Source organism: Triticum aestivum, chromosome 4B (assembly GCF_018294505.1).
Source record: "Triticum aestivum cultivar Chinese Spring chromosome 4B, IWGSC CS RefSeq v2.1, whole genome shotgun sequence".
NCBI lineage: Eukaryota > Viridiplantae > Streptophyta > Magnoliopsida > Poales > Poaceae > Triticum > Triticum aestivum.
Window position 1 is genome coordinate 633,250,379 of NC_057804.1, and position 3,946 is coordinate 633,254,324.

A 3,946-nucleotide genomic window follows, 5' to 3' on the forward strand; every position below is an offset into this window, starting at 1 on the left:
CGGTCGGTGGCAAGGGCGGCGGCGGCCCGTAGGGGCTGGCCAGGTACATCCAGATCCCCTGGACGGCTGTGACGAGGTCGTTGAGGACCCCGGTGATCTCCTCCGGGGTGTAGGCGGCGGCCGGTGGTGCGGTGGAGGGCGCCGGCATCTGGGCGGTGGCGGCGCCGGAGGATGCGACCAGCGGCGCGGTGTAGATGGCCAGCGGCACGGTGGTGACGGTCGGCAGCGGAAGCGACGGGGTGGGCGGCGGCGAAGACATGATCGGAACTGAACTACCTGATACCAAATTGTTATGGTGCTGCTAGAAGGAGGGCGCGAGAGGTCCGGCCGGGGGCCTTTTTTGCCCACGGCCAGGCAAGAGGGAAGGGATTTCCTTCTTAATTCTTGCTTCCTTAGATTGATACATCTCCTCTCTTTATATAGAGAGGTTTACTTGACTCCCAAGCAAGGCTTACTTGACCCCTATGCAAGCGACCCTTATCTCTAATTAACCCTAAGACTAATGGGCCCATTAGGCCCATCACGTAACACAACCATGTAACTGACCTTTATATTTCTGTAGTATGGCTTGAACAGGGAGGAGGAAGCAGTTAATAGCCTGATTGTAGAGGCCATATGTGAATGTGACAGGGAAGTTGCCAAAGTTATTATGTCTTGGACTCCTGAATCAGGTATATATGTTTCTTGTGCTGTTCAAACTTCAAACTATACTTCTTCTTCAGTTCACATGATAATGATTCGCTCACAACTAACAAGGGACTATCTTTATTTAACCCAACAGGCCAAGACCGAAGCTGCCAAGAAGGATAGCTGATGAGTGTGTGGCGCATCGTGGGGATGGAAAGATCACGAGTGCAGAGACATGCTGTTGGACATGGACAATCCTACTGCGCGCGCTATACGGCGGTTAGTAGTTTGTTCATTCGGTATATGGCAAAGGCATTTTGACCCCGGCCGGCAGAACCGTGCACAAATACTTACACATCTCCTTTGCAGATGTAACATGGAATGGAGGGTGCCTGCCTGCCTGCCTGTTGGTGAAATAAATGGTCAGCTTCTTCTTCTCGACAGAGGAATGCTGCTCGCCCGGCTTGCTTGAAGACCTGGCCTTCATTTGTATTCCAGAGATGCTACTCTGCACGCCTGCTTACTGGAGCACGCACCATTGATCAGGAACCAGACTGCAGCATCTTCTGAAGAATTCGACGCTTGTTGTCATGCTATTAACTGAAGAAATCGACACCCAGCGGTTGGCGCCAAGAGAGGAGATGAGCACCATTTACTGTCGATCGCCTCTGGGAAGATGACCCAGGTGGTAGTGGTGTATGGAATGGGTGCAGAAGCAGAGCCATCCCATAATTTCGCCATCAGGCCTTCATCATGCACTTGTCGAACCTGTGAAATTTCTCTTTTGAAGTGTACATTCATTCATAAAAAAGCAAGGAGAAGATGATCTGTGGTCGGTAACCACATGCTATTAGACAATTCTGTGTATATTAGACAGTTGGCGCACCTTTCCATCTGCTTACAGTTACACTGAACGTGCTCTGTTCTGTTATTTACTCTGACTCTCAGGTGCTCAACATCACAACCAATGTGTGTTGTGAACGTGTACCATTGTTCACTGCTTCTCTGCTGCTCGTTCGTGCTGGTGTGTTTCTTCTTCTTACGGTGTCAGTGTGTAAAAAATTAAAAACGGATTTGGGGGCTGTTTTCTTTAAATTTTCCCGAGTGTTGTTGCTCGATGACCACAAAAAAAAAAACAGAGCTTAATTAGTTTTCAACCATGCAAAGATTGGCTGTGGATTTCTTTCTTTCTTTGCATGCAGTCGCACAGTTTTTTGACTGAAACATGCATACAAACAGAGCTCTGCTTTTCAATTAAGCAGAGGGAAAACTGTACATTCACCGGGCCTTAGTTCGGAGTTTACCCTGAAGATGAAAACAGCAGGAGGAGATAGCAACCTGTGTGCAAGTTGATCGCAACGAGCATGCCATGCCATGCCCATGTTAATTGAATTAACGCTATTTCCACTTCAGTTTTCCTTTTGCAACTATTCACGTCTCTTTCTTCGCTGGGATGTGACAAATTCAAACGGTCGAACCCACATCTCACTCATGCCAGCAGAAAAATATGAATACACCGCAACCACATTCCTTGGATTTTCATTTCATTCTTCCTGTATGTTGTATGCGAAATCTTTTTTTTTGCGGATGACGCCCTTTTCACCTCTTTTTGGAAGCTTCTAGAAGCTCTTCGGTGTTTTTCTGTTTTACCTTTTCTGGTTTCCTTTTCAGTTTTTTCCATGTTTGTTTTATTTCATTTTTCTTTCCACTTTTATCTTCCTTTTAAAAATTAATGAGAATTTTAAATTTTCTGCACACACATTTAAAAATTCTTTAGTAATTTTCAAATTCATTAATGTTTTTTCAAATCCATGCATATTTATAAAATCCACAGACACTTTTTCAAAATACTAAGCATATTTTATAATTCATGCATATTTTCAAAATTGTGAATATTAACCCATGAACATTTAAAAAAATCACGACCATCTTTTAAAATTTGTTAATGTTTTCTGATTTTGTGAAAAAAAATCAAATCTACCAAAAAACAGAGAGCCGTTTTTCAGCCAGTCGTCGTTGTCTTCTTTTAAGCTAGAGCTGTGAGAAAAAGTGCAGCGATGCATGCTGGCCAGCAACGTGAGAGGAGCAGGAGAGCTAGCGCTACTAGGCCGTGGCCCGTCAAGGTAGTGACGTGCGAGTAGGGGCGGGACCAGGAATTGAAGATTGTGTATTCAAATTTTGAATTTCTTTTGGGAAGCTTATAGTCCTCCTTCTGGCGCATATAACCGATTATAGTAATATATTATACTAGTTCTAAACTATATAAAAGATATTGCATAATATATTATATTCATCAAATTTGATCATAACTTGGCATTGTTCAACATATAGGAGTACAAATTGTTCAACATATTGTGGAAAAATCTAAGATATATGGAGGATAGAAAATAGAAAACGATAAGAAACTTTACAAATTACAGGAGTACTATTCTTTATAGATAATGTTCAATGTAGTAAATTCAAAATTTATAATCATTCTCAAATTACAAATGTAAGTGGAAAATTGCAAATTCTCGTGTCAAAATTTCACAATCGAATGCAAACAAGTTCTAATTGCACTATAGTTAAATAGGCAGACAAGTGTTCAGACTAACTTACTTTTGTCTGTATGTACTGTAGTGCAGCCAGCTTAATTAACATCACGAGAAGAAAACTGTGCTCCTGCCTGCAGCGATGGATGTATCCAATTGGACTAAGAAAGAAGAATTGGCATGCGAGGAGACGTCCCAATTTCAGAAGTGAAGGATTAATTAACATCCTATTAGCAATTATACCTGAATATGTGGGTTGTGGCTTTGAAACTGAACCATGCCTGCTGGCTGCTGCCCGCTGCTGGATCAGGACCAGGGTAAGTTTCTCGAGGGGTCGTTTTTTCTTTTGGAGGGTCAGTGAACGAATTAAGTTTCTTGAGGGGTCGTTTAGTAAAAAGTAATGCCATTTTCCCATGATCTCAACCTTCACAGTAGCAATGCGCCATTTGGCGAGACACACAGTTGAACGAATATACTGCAGAGATAACATCTCAAATCGCCACTTGAAAAATGAGAGTGGATCAAATTGCTATTTAAAATGTCGTATGCAAAGAAATTCCATTGCTTTTTCATGTGCACCATGCAACCACAAAAGTTTTCCAAATATGGAAAATGCAAACCCAACGCCAACACAACCAACTGGATAGTTTTTTTTTGAGAAAAAACTGGATAGGCCGAACAATCTCATGTACGGGCCGAATGGGCCGAGCTGTTGGACCGTTCAAGATTTGCGGGTCAGCCCACTTTAGCAAAGGACTCGCATAGTTTCCGGTACTGAAAAAAAAAAG

General features: G+C 42.9%; 1 protein-coding gene across 15 annotated transcripts in view; it reads left to right on the top strand.

The window, feature by feature from the left end:
- LOC123093725 (disease resistance protein RGA2) overlaps window positions 1-1,591 on the top strand; it is a 14,063-nt gene extending 12,472 nt beyond the window's left edge. For all 15 annotated transcript variants that reach the window (XM_044515747.1, XM_044515743.1, XM_044515746.1 and 12 more), the window contains exons 9-11: window positions 563-671; window positions 782-906; window positions 997-1,591. The gene's annotated coding sequence lies outside the window, so the exon portion shown is untranslated. The remainder of the gene's footprint in view (window positions 1-562; window positions 672-781; window positions 907-996) is intronic.
- Window positions 1,592-3,946: the final 2,355 nt, after the last annotated feature.